The sequence below is a fragment of the Nomascus leucogenys genome, chromosome 22a (assembly GCF_006542625.1).
Source record: "Nomascus leucogenys isolate Asia chromosome 22a, Asia_NLE_v1, whole genome shotgun sequence".
Lineage (NCBI taxonomy): Eukaryota > Metazoa > Chordata > Mammalia > Primates > Hylobatidae > Nomascus > Nomascus leucogenys.
This window is the reverse complement of record NC_044402.1, coordinates 78,279,391-78,291,712: the sequence shown is the minus strand read 5'-3', so window position 1 is coordinate 78,291,712 and position 12,322 is coordinate 78,279,391. Positions and strand designations below refer to the sequence as shown.

General features: G+C 38.4%; 1 protein-coding gene across 3 annotated transcripts in view; it reads left to right on the top strand.

Moving 5' to 3' along the window:
• The window catches only part of PDE11A (phosphodiesterase 11A), a 428,560-nt gene that overhangs the window by 179,390 nt on the left and 236,848 nt on the right, over positions 1–12,322 (top strand). Inside the window, exon 1 of one of the 3 annotated variants that reach the window (XM_030803550.1) lies at positions 3,799–3,918. The exons of the other annotated variants lie outside the window; for them this stretch is intronic. The gene's annotated coding sequence lies outside the window, so the exon portion shown is untranslated. Of the gene's footprint in view, positions 1–3,798; positions 3,919–12,322 lie in introns of those variants that run through there. 3 annotated transcript variants of the gene reach the window in all.

Genomic DNA, 12,322 nt, shown 5'->3' with positions numbered 1-12,322 from the left:
TTGTCTTCTGCCAATAAGCAGACTTGGGGCTCAAGCAGATAAATTTAGTTGAGTTATAGAAAAAGAATATGTTACTTTTTTGTATAGCTGTATCTGTGAACTTTTAAATCTATAATCAATATGCAAATTATATTCTCTAATTAGTTATCTTGTATTCAATTCACATATATAACGATTAGATAGATGGGGAGAATGATGTATTATTCTATAAATGTTTTGGAAGCAAATGGCTGGCAATTTGGAAAAAAAACGTAAGAAGCTGGATTTCTAGTTCATACCTATAAAAATATAATTTTATAAAAGGCAAAATTATGGTTCATATAAATATAAAATAAATGCAAGTTGAAGATTTTTTAAACTCATTAATGTATGAGGGAGCCAATATGATGTTAAAACCAGTCCAAAGAGCACTTGAGAAGTTAGGTGTTTATGGGTAATGTTAAGATACAATTTCAAGGTTAAAAACAATACTGGTTAAAGACAAAACTAAGCCATAAACCATAACCTTCAAGATTATTTTTTCTATTGGAGAGAATGACTTGTATCTCTGCCAGAGAAAGGTACAAGTTAACATGTAATTTCACTAAATCTGGAGTCTTTTATCTGTATTAACCAGTGAGAGGAAGGAACTAAGTACATTTCTTAGATCAGAAATTGGCAATTTTTTCTGTAAATGCCCAGATAGTAAATATTTTAGGGTTTGCAAGTCACATAGTCTCTATTGCAGCCACTCAACTTTGCCCATTGTAACACAGAAGCAGTCATAGACAATATATATAAAGAATGATCATGGCTGTGTTGCAATAAAACTTTATTGACAAAAATAGGTAGTAGATCAGATTTGACTAGCAGACAAGGGTTTACAGACCCCTGTTCTAGATAATCCTTTGCCCTCTTATAACATTGAAAAATGAGTACCCATCTTTTTGCCTTATTTCTGTATTGCCAATGTAAACTTCAGATGAATCAAAGATTCAATGTTAAAAAATAAAATGCAAAAATACTGGTTAATATGTTTTATTCATTTGGTAGGTAAAGGCTTTTTAGAACAGTCATTCAATTCTGATGAGAATAAGCACTTTCAAACAGCTCTATGATTTTTTCAGCCATCAGATTGGTAAAGCTTAAAAATAATTATAATAACCAGTGTGAGTATGGGCATTAGAAAATTGACTTTCTCATTACTGATAGTGGGAACTTAAGTTGAGATAACTTTTATGGTCATCAGTTTGGTAAAATATATTTGGAGATGGAGTCTTGCTCTGTCACCCAGGCTGGAGGCCCAGGCTGGAGTGCAGTGGCGTGATCTCGGCTCACTGCAACCTCCGCCTCCCGGGTTCAAGCAATTCTCTTGCCCCAGCCTCCTGAATAGCTGAAAATATATTTTAACTTGAAAAAGGGATAGCCTTTGCACCCAGCAACTCCTCCTCTTAAAATTTAGAATAATGAAATGGATGGAGACGAGACCAAAATGAGTATATAAGAATACTTACTGCATTCCTATAGTAGTGAAAATGTAAATAATTCAAATATCAATAGAAGTTTATATAATGAAATTCTATGTAGTGTTTTAAAACAATGATATATGACTATATTCATAGGAACAATGTCTTTGATATAATTTTAGGTGAATAATAAAGGGGAGAAACAACATATATAAAAAGAAGCTGTTTTTATCAAAACATGGGTACATAAATGAGATTACATTTTCACAACTATTAAATTGACGGAGCTTTAAATTTTCTCCTTTTGAGTCATATTTTCTTGTATCTTCTCTTCCAGGAGGAGTCATGAGTTTATTATCTCATGGAAGGAAAGGGCAGGTAGTCAACCTGCAAGAGAACAAACTTAAAAGTCAGGGTGTCAGGAGAGAGGATTTGCTAAATGGATTTATCTTAACTTTTAGCAATTAAAGACCAATCTGGACCCAGGACAAGACATGCAGACTCCATAATCCACAAAAGAAGGACTCATAACTCCATACCACAAGTCATCACTCCACTTCCACCCCATATAAGGTTGGGAGGGCTGCTTAATTCAGTAGAAATTAGATAAGATGAAGCATTTAATAAAAGGCTGGGTGAGGTTACTTGCCTTCAGCCATCTTGGGCAGAGCACAATGTTCACCAAAATAAGTCATGTATACTGGCTTGAAACAGTAAGAGCAGGTGCCTGGGCAGGCTCGGGGATGTTTCTTGAGTCCTCCTTGCTGCCATAGATTGGCAGAAGGTGTGGCCAGGGTGAGTGCAACAAGGAAAGTTGCAGACAAGTCATCCTGGAAACAAGGCTGTTGATGCATCAGGATAAATGGGAACATGAATGGCAAGTCACCCTGCAGCTGCTTATCTTGGCCAGCTGAAGAGATTTAAAGGCTAATTCATTACACAAAAATATCTATGTCATATTGGACTTTACAGTAAGCATAGGAGACTTCTCACCAGGCAGAAGCTGAAATGGCTGCTCAGAGCAGTGTTGGTGAGAAAACACTCAAAGACAATAAACTGAAATTCAAATGCAGCCACCCTAAATCATTCCCCTCCCCATCCATTATTCATTTAAACATTAACACACAACAAAGAGCCACTAGCATGGGGCTCATGCAAAGATACTATAAGAAAAGAAGTAGGAAGGGATGTGAAAACAAAAGCCAAGTGAAAAACACACACCAGAAAAATGCTTAAAGTTTTCTGTGAAATGAAATAAAAAAAATAAGATCTCTCAGGAAAAATAAAGTTGTTCAAGAAAGAGATACAAAAGCTTAAGGAATAAATGATAAGCAGTATAAAAGATAAGAAACTGGGTTGGTAGAACTTGGAGAAAAGTAGAAGAAAAATATGTAGCTGCACAGAAAGCAATACTACATTAAAAACAAGAAGAAATAATACTTCTAAAATACTTTTAGGGACACAAATAATAAAATTGAAAATAAAATGGAAAATAATAAAGCATTAAAAAAGGAGAATGATAAAAATGGAATGAGAATAACAGAGGTCCAAACTAAGTATTCTGGGCAACTCTAAAGAGAACATGGCAAATGGAACAGGAAAAAAAAACATTCAAAATGATAACACTAGGACATTTTACTGAAATAAAGGCAATCGTGGATTTACAGACTGAAGGAACACACCATTTCAGGCAAAATTGATACTGACTGCTTAGCACTGAAACACATTTGGTGTTAATAGACTCCAAAGATATTGAAAAAAGCATATGGGCATTTACACACAAAAAAATTAAAGCACCTATTGCAGGAAAATTCATTCTGATGTTAGACTTCCTAGTTGCAGTCTCCTGTGCTGGAGGACAATGGGCAATATCTACAAAGTCCTCAGGGAAAGAAAATGTGACCCTATAATTTTAAATCCAAAATTTAAAGCCAAACTCATAGGCAATTACACAAGTCGCAGAGAGATGTTTTCAAATATGCAAAGAAGAGCACAGCAAATGTAGTTCTAAGAAGCCCTTCCTGAAAAATATGAGAGTGAAATCTAGCCAAGCAGGTGATGAGTGGGGAAGTTGGGATAAGTCAGATGGGTATTGAGTATTGAACGTATTTAAATATCGAAGTAAGGCTAAAAAACAGTGGAGTATATACTTGTAGATACAAATGTAAACCTTATATTGTAAACCATAACAATGGTGCTGGGTCCCCATGTTCTCCAAGTTCCACAGGTGCAACATGTGGGTGTGGGCCTGCACATGCACTGGGTCATGTTACAGAAGAGGTCATATTACAACACTGTGCTTGGGAAATATATCCCTTTTCTGTGGAGTGGTATCAAGCCTGATGTTTGTCTGTGGAAAGATGTTACTTCATCTCACAGGTTTGCTCACTGCAAATACAATCCTGAGAAATGAACTAGGGACTTGCAGTCCTGACATGCATGGCTTGGTTTTGTGGATGGCCTCTCTCAACAGGTATATTTGTGGAATATTTTAATTTTAATGTGTCAAATTTATTAACTTCCCTTTTTGATTTTTGCTTTAAGGGTTTTGTTATAAAAATCTTCATCTACCTTTAGCTATAATGGCATTATTGTATATCTTTTTACATCTATTTGGTATGCATGGTCTTTTTTATCCATCTAGAATTTGTTTTTGTGTGGAGTATAAAGCGGTGTGTGTATAACCAATTGTCTTAGAACTGTTTTGTCTCCACTTTGTAATGGCACTTCAAAATTATAGTGTTTCCATATATACGTGGGTCTGTTTCTGAGCTCACAATTTTGTCCTGCTGGTCTATTTGTTTATTTCTGCACCAGTGTCTATCTGAATTTTTGTAATTTTGTAATGCATTTTGATATCCGATAGGCCAAGTCCTCAGTGTTGTTCCCCTTTAAAACTGGCTTGCTTATTCTTGACCTGTCATTCTTCCATAAAATTTTAATAGCAGCTTAGCAAGTTCCATGAAAACTCTGTACAGATTTTGATTGAAATTGATCTAATTTATGGATCAATTTGGGTGACTCCTGCAAGTAACAGAGTATTCAAGGGCAAGTGGCTTTCACACTGAGAACATTGATTAACTTACATGACTAGAAGTCTCCAGGAGGTGGTTCTGGGGATGACGCAGCAGTCAGATTATGTGATCAGGGACCCAGGCTCTGTCCATTGCCCTCTGCTTGTCTCAGTGGTTGGCCATCACCAGCTGGCTTTTCCCTTTATAGTGCACCAGGCAGCACGTCCACACATAACTGTGTCCAGGAGAAGAAAGAGAAGCTTCTTTTCACATCCCTCTCTTTTCTCTCAGGGAGCAAAGTCCTTTTTGTTTGTTTGCTTGTTTGTTTGTTTGTTTGTTTGAGACAGGGTTTCACTCTGTCACCTAGGCTGGAGTGTAGTGGCACCATCACAGCTCACTGCAGCCTTGACCTCCCAGCCTCAAGTGATCCTCCCACCTCAGCCTCTCAAGTAGCTAGGACTTCAGGTGCACACCACCACATCCAGCTAATTTTTGTAGAAATGAGCTTCCACTAGTTGCCAAAGCTGGGCTCGAACCACTGTGCTCAGGCAATCCTTCCACTTTGGCCTCCCAAAGTGTTGGGATTACAAGAGTGAGCCACCGCACCCAGCTGAGGAAAATCTTTTTTTTTTTTAAGGGCTTGTCCAGCTGACGTTTCCTAAGACCCCGTTAATCAAGAATGAAATGTTGTCCAAGTCATCTATATTCTTGATACTTTTCTATTCTTCATCTATCAATCTCTGATTACAGGTGTGTTCAAGTTTTTAGCTTAACAGATTCCTCAATATTTTTTGTCCAATTATGTAGGTTGTTGATTTAGTTGTTTGTATTAATTACGTGTTTTTGAATTTGGGATTGCAGCTGATTTTGATGGGAGAGTGTTTTTGTTTGTTTGCTTATGTCATTGCTTGCTTTCTTTCTCTCTTGCCCTCTTTCCTACCTGTCTAACAGTTTACCCAGCTCCCTGACCCCTAATCAAGAACCAAGACTTATTCTGGTGGCTCAGATTTCCTGCTATGTAGTAATATTACAACAAGCTAGAAGCAGCTTGGTTCAGTTTCTTGGGGTGAAGCTGGGTCACCTGTTCCCCACGCCCCAGCAGGAGCTGAAATTCTGACCATCATTGCCAGCCTGTTTCTGGACTTGGAGTTCAGCAGGCCTACATGTCTTCAGGCTTGTGACTTTAGAGATCTTTTCCCTCCTTTCCCTTCTCCTCCCTACCCCTCTCCTTTTCTTCTCTCTTCCTTTCAATCTCTAAATGTCTTTCTGATTTCCTCTGTGTTTTATCAGTCTTTGCTCTGTTTTTGGAAGAGATCAGATATGTAAAAGCATGAACTTATAGCACCATCTCTACTGGCATTCTGTATACTACTTTTATAATTAGAAAACAAAACAGTATCATTTCAGGGAAATAAAAGTTTCTCCCTCCAAAAATAAGTTTTATTTCTATTTTATTAGAATAATTCCTGAAAACAAAAGTTCTATTTGTATTTTGTGATTCTAATACTTAAAAAAAACTGCTTATTGCAAATTTATATTTTATGGCCTTTATATTTGAAGGGAATAAGGGAGAAAAAATTAATTCTGGTTGTAGAAGCTTTGATTCACCAAGATCTTAACTCTGTGTTAGAAACTGCATTCATGGTCTTTAAGCTAGGTACTCGGGTGTAAACTGTTCGGTTTACTGAATGGATGCCAAAAATAGAAATGAGGAATGCCGTTCTAGCCCCTTCTCCTGACAAAATTAATATTTTGCCCCCTTTTGCTTCTCTTAAGTGTTTCAGTCCATTGATTTTAAGTAATTTTGTCAATGGCATTTTCCATTAGACTGGGAAGAAAGAAAGATTGCTGCATAGCTGGCTGCTGCTGTTAACATTAGGAACTATTTAGCTCCTTGAACTGAATATTCCCTGCTTACTGTTATTCCATCCTATGAACTTGTCTAAGCAATTCCTATCACTGCTTAGTTCTTTCCAGCTCATGCATTTACTATTATTTCTATTTATTTTTGTGTGTAGTCAAGGAAAGTGAATGTAGACATTTTAATCTTATGTCCTAAGGCACTGTCTCAAGTCCTAGTTTTTACAAGTGTTCTCTTCTCATGTATCATCCTGATGGCTGGCAGCTATTTCATTGTTAAGAACTCTATGAAGTACTTTCTAACTAAGCTTATAAATACCTGGCTAGTATCTGGAGTTTCTTTACAAAACTGTGAAGCATAAGCTAGCTAGGCACACTTGTTTTCTTATATCCTCCTTAGCTCCTTGGTCCTTACGTAAATATACCTACAATTAAGCCAGTGAACTAGATGGTCTTCCTGAATCCTACACTCAAGGGGAAGAGATGGGGTGAGCATCCTCCAATTGTTCTGGGGCAGTCTGTAATTAAGTGCCCTCCTTCTCAAGTGAATTGTAAAAATTGCCTCAGCCTTTCCTCTCTATATCACTTACTTTCCATTTCCCTACCTTTCCTTCTTTGATTTTCCTTCTGCCTATAAAGAAGCCCACTTAAATTCAGTTTGATTTTTGCTCCAAGTGTTTTTCTGGTATGCAAAGTGAAGAGTATTAAAAAAATCCTCTGATGATTACCCAAACTATTATTGTTATATACACAGTCATCCCTCAGTATCTGTGGGGTATTGCTTCCAGGACAGCACATGGATACCAAAATCTATGCACACTCAAGTCCTGCAGTCAGCCCTGCAGAACCCACAGATATGAAAAGTCAGCCTTCTGTATCTGCAGGTTTCACATTGCCCTGAATGCTGTATTTTCGACCTGCATTTGGTTGTGGGTGCAGAACCCATGGATAAAGATGGCCAATTATATTAACTGAAAAAATGTGCATATATACTACTATATATACACACACACACACACACACACAGTCACATCATTAATGTATCATATTACTTGTTCATACATATTAACTCATTTTATTAATAACTGTATCTCAATATAGTAAATCAACTCACGTCATTAATCATTTATATGTTAAATAAACATACATATGCATATATATATAATCTCCAACTACTGAACCCCTAACCCCACTGTCCATCTCCAATACATCCCATCCCAAATCTTCTCCACCTCTGATGTTTCCTATTTAGCCAATAGAATCATCACCATTTAGTAAGTAACTCAAGCTAAAAACCATAGAGTAGTTTCTTTTTTTTTCCCATTTTTTTATTAATTTTTTTTGCACACAAAAACAAACATTTTCTAAAAATACATACAAACAAAAAGATGCGTATCAAACATATTAGGAAGGTTACACATGGGAAGTCGGGGAATAGAAATGGGGGGTGGGAGTTAAAATAAATGAGAGAGGGACTTTATATGGATCAGTGATAATAACTCAATCCTCTATTTGACAAAGAAGAGGGAGAAGGAAGAGGAAGAAAAAGAAAGTGGGATAAAGGATCAGAAAGGGAGGAAAATAGAAAAAATTAGAGTATGACTCCAGGGTAGACCTGTTTTGTTGTCACTGAGTTGGTTGGTTGGTTTGTCTGTTGTATTTTTCATGTTTCACCAAGTTGGCCAGACTGGTCTCGAACTCCTAGCCCGAAGTGATCAACCCGCCTCGCCCCCCAGAGTTCCAGGACCACAGGCGTGAGCCACCACGTCCAGCCCCCACATTGCTTCTGGCCTCCGTGGTAGACCTCCCAGACGGAGCGGCCGGGCAGAGGCGCTCCTCACTTCTTCCCAGACACGGGGCGGCCGGGCAGAGGCGCTCCTCACTTCCCAGACGGGGCGGCCAGGCAGAGACGTTCCTCACTTCTTCCCAGACGATAGGTGGCCGGGCAGAAGCGCCCCTCACTTCCCAGACAATGGGTGGCCGGGCAGAGGCGCTCCTCACTTCCCAGACGATGGGTGGCCGGGCAGAGGCTCTCCTCACTTCCCAGACGGGGCGGCCGGGCAGAGGCGCTCCTCACTTCTTCCCGGACGGGGCGGCCGGGCAGAGGCGCTCCTCACTTCTTCCCGGACGGGGCGGCCGGGCAGAGGCGCTCCTCACCTCCCAGACGGGGTGGCCGCCATAGAGTAGTTTCTAAGTCATTCTCACTATTCTACATTCACTTGTGTCTATGATCTGTTGCTTCTACCTTGGAACATCATTTCTAGCCCTTCCTTCTCACTCTTTCTACCACCTTCTTCACTCTGTCTTTACTGATTTCTTGCTAGGACATTTTTCTCCTGACTCATTTCTTGCTTGCAAACAGGGCACTCTTCTTTTCAATCAATTACTGCTTCTTTCTAAACATGCACTGGCCTCTCCTATGATTCAAAACATTGGTAATTGTCTATTGCTTGTATAATAAAGCTCACACTACCCAACATTCAAGGCCCATCACTTCTGCTTCTAACTTAACTTGCAGTTCTCCTTTTTGGTCCTCAGCCTTGCTCTATCCTTTTCTTCACCTCTACCCCACCTCCCCATGGGAGCCTAAGCATATACTAGCCTATTAGCAAATACTAGCCTATTAGCACAAAAGACACACATCTTTGTGCAAATACTCCCAGTGAAAGACAAAATGCCCAGACAATGAAGATCATTTCATCTGGCTATTGCAATAGGGAGAATGCTCATTAATGGTGAATATCTCAAAGAAAAAGAAAAGCACTTGGGGTTTCACAGAAACGTATAGACAAAGGAGTTACCTACATCATTCATGAGCCTTACAGGAGTCATGAGGAAGGATGGAGAAATGTCTTATTTTGAAATGTGCTAGGGCAGAGTGGTCTGTTGAGGATAGCCAATTCTGGAACAGTGGTAGGGAGATTTCTTTATCATTACTATTTTGGGGGAGCACAGAGCTCAGGTAAAGTTCAACATTGTCAACTCTTAACTGGCTACTCTCTGGAACCTCTCCACTCCCCAACTACCTATGGTTGATCTTTTCATCTTCACCTCAGTGCACTTGAGGGCTGATCTTTGCTTACCACACCACTTGGGCTCTCGTCCTCTGGCTGCCAGTTGGGTTTGACAAATAGAAAGTATGAGCAGAAGATTTAAGGGCCAGAGGAGTGAAAGACATTGGGTGTAGTTATTTTCCTTATTCCTTCTTTATCAGTTCTAGGGGTGGCTAGATCTTTCCATGGCTTCTCTTCACATGGATATCAAAATCACCTCCAGGATCTCAAAATCACCCTTCCCTTCTCCCCTCCCTCCCTCTTGTGCAACCTCAGACCTAAGAGTGTTAACTGCTTTCCAAAGTTGCTAGTCCCTGGGTGCCTCACGATTCCTTATTGGGTTCTTTTCACCCTACCCACACTTTTATAGCTTGCCCCTTTATTGAATTATGTTCAGTTAAGCTCTTTTGAGAGTTCTCTATTTTCTCCCAGAACAAATTCATTTGTTCCCTCAGCCTGGGAAACTTCCCCCACTTGTCAGCCTAGAGGATTCCTGCTTGTCACACAGTTCACATGAAGACTTCCTTAACACCTTCCTCTGTGCACTGGTAGCATTTTGGACATACATTGTGGTGAAACATTTGTGAACTGTTTCCTCCTCTCTACTGTGTTGTGAGTTTCTCAAGGATAGGATATGACTTGTGCCCCTTGGTGTTTACAGAGCCTATAGCAGTGCTTGGTGCTCTAAGTATTTGATAAATGCTGACTGCATGAATAAATGATTAGAGTAAATTGGCGTGAGAGATTTATTAAGAAGCATAGTAAGAGATGATTGTTTGAGTCATTCTTTTTCTTTCTTTCTTTCTTTTTTTTTTTTTTTGAGACAGAGTCTTGCTCTGTCACTTAGGCTGGAGTGCAGTGGCGCATCTCGGCTCACTGCAGCCTCCACTTCCCAGATTCAAGCGATTCTCCTGCCTCAGCCTGCTGAGTAGCTGGGATTAAAGGTGCGTGCCACCATGCGAGGCTGATTTTTGTATTTTTAGTAGAGATGGGGTTTCACCATGTTGGTCATGCTGGTCTCGAACTCCTGATCTCAGTTATCTATCCACCTTGACTTCCCAAAGTGCTGGCATTACAGGTGTGAGCCACCACACTTGGCCTATTTAATTCATTCTTTTGCCATTTTGAGTAGTCCTCTTATAGAAAAATAGAGATTCAGAAAATTAGAAAACAAAAATCATGATTACTTAGTAAATAATTTTTATTTTGGTGCCGGGAATATCTATTTGAGCATAGATTTTATTTTTTTAGCTTGTTTTTAAATTAAAAGAACAGAGAGAAGCCAGACCAACTAGCACTTGATAAATATCCAAATCAAAAAACTTCTGTCCATGGAGCTTTTCGAAAGAACAAGCAGGGAGATGTTTTGTTTACTTCACTTGGCAGGTACACTCCCTTCCCCAGGGTGCGATAATCAGGGCTGATCAGCAGTAAAGGGAGCTTGAAACCAGTTGTTTAGTATCATTGATCTGGAAACCACTTCTGATATTTCCCTTATAAGATTCTCTTTTTTACCTAATGCTAAATGATGAATTAATGGGTGCAGCACACCAACATGGTACATGGATACATATGTAACAAACCTGCACATTGTGCACATGTACCCTAAAACTTAAAGTATAACAATAATAATAATAAAAATTGTATTCTGTAATAGATCATGGCATTTGACATCTTTTATATCCCTTATGTCCCTATAAGAATAAGGAAACAACAGATACAGATGGGGAGAAAATATGCAGTAGAAAAACAAATAATCCAATTAGAAAATGGGCAAATGATAAGAAGATATAAAAGGACATTTCACTAAAGAAAGATGGCCAATAACACACTAAAAGATGTCAAATACCATTAGCTATTACTGAATAAAAAATTAAATCACAATGAAATGTCATTATATATCTATTTGAATGGCTAAAATAGAAAAAAATACTCATAACCATGTGACTTGTGCCTGTAATCCCAGCTATTCCAGGGGCTGAGGCACGAGAATCACTTGAACCTGGGAGGTGGAGGTTGCAGTGAGCTGAGATCATGCCACCACACTCCATCCTGGGTGACAGAGTAAGATGCTGTCTAAAAATTAAAAAAATAAAATAAAAAAAAACTAAAAAATAAAATTTTGACCCTTAAAAAAAAAGATTCTCTTTTTTACTTAGTGTGTGTATATTAATTTATTTAATCCATGTTCATTTAGTAAATGTATAATAAAATCAAAGTTGGATTTAGATAGTAAACTTTTAAAATTAATAAAACTAAGAATTATATAATTGATCCAAGTCAGGAATAAAGCATAAATTCTATTCTATTTTATTTATGCCTTCACCTATTTGGTATTGGTCATAATTTCTGCAGTGTCATTCTATACATCCCATTAAATTATATCCAAATATTTAAGCTGTTTTTGCTGTTTGATTTTTTAACCCAAGTATCTGACTATAAACAATTTTCTATTTGAATGCATTATATTTTCAATTCTTTTTTAAAATATAAGTTGTCTGATGCTTTGAGGAGCAGCCAATGGCCTGCCTGCCTAGAATTTGCTATTCAAAGACACTTGTGAGCGTGAAAGTGGGCACTGTTAATAATTGTCCCTGGACAACAGGCTTAATTGGAGTGGAACTGTCCCCTGCCAACTGGGGATATATCCTCAAGTAGATCTCTTACCACTTACCCTGGTGCCTAAAATTTCTATCATTGCAGTATTGTTTCAAATTAAAAGATTATGACTCCAAGAATCCTCCTTCTGAATATAGCTATATTACATGGGAATATGAATACATTAACCTATCATTAGCCATTAACAATTTAGCGAAAATAACTGATCTGGCCTAGAAATGGCTCTACACCAGAGAAGTTGGCAAACTTTTAAAAATAAAGGTCTGTCTACTAAATATTTTAGGCTTTTTGGCCTGTACGATCTCAATTGCAACTATTCACTCTACTGTTA